We start from the raw sequence: 282 nt of genomic DNA on the forward strand, positions 1-282 counted from the left end.
ATTGGAAGATCGGGAACCCCTCGGAGGAGGTAACCTACGGTTGCTAACAAGGCTTCCCACGGTCTAAATGAAATTATGGAACTCATTAAGTTGATTTTAGTAAATTCATTTGGACTAAGTGATTCCAATAGAAAATAGTGGTGCCCAGACGACGGAACCGTGGGATCTTAACCAGTGTCGTTTTAATCAACTTTAATATGCCCATAATAAAATTTAAAGAACCTTAACCATAGGGTCACCTGATTTGACATTATAACCAAATGACCTAGAAAACTTGAACTC

The sequence above is a fragment of the Phalaenopsis equestris genome, unplaced genomic scaffold (assembly GCF_001263595.1).
Source record: "Phalaenopsis equestris unplaced genomic scaffold, ASM126359v1 Scaffold000112, whole genome shotgun sequence".
In the NCBI taxonomy this organism is placed as follows: domain Eukaryota; kingdom Viridiplantae; phylum Streptophyta; class Magnoliopsida; order Asparagales; family Orchidaceae; genus Phalaenopsis; species Phalaenopsis equestris.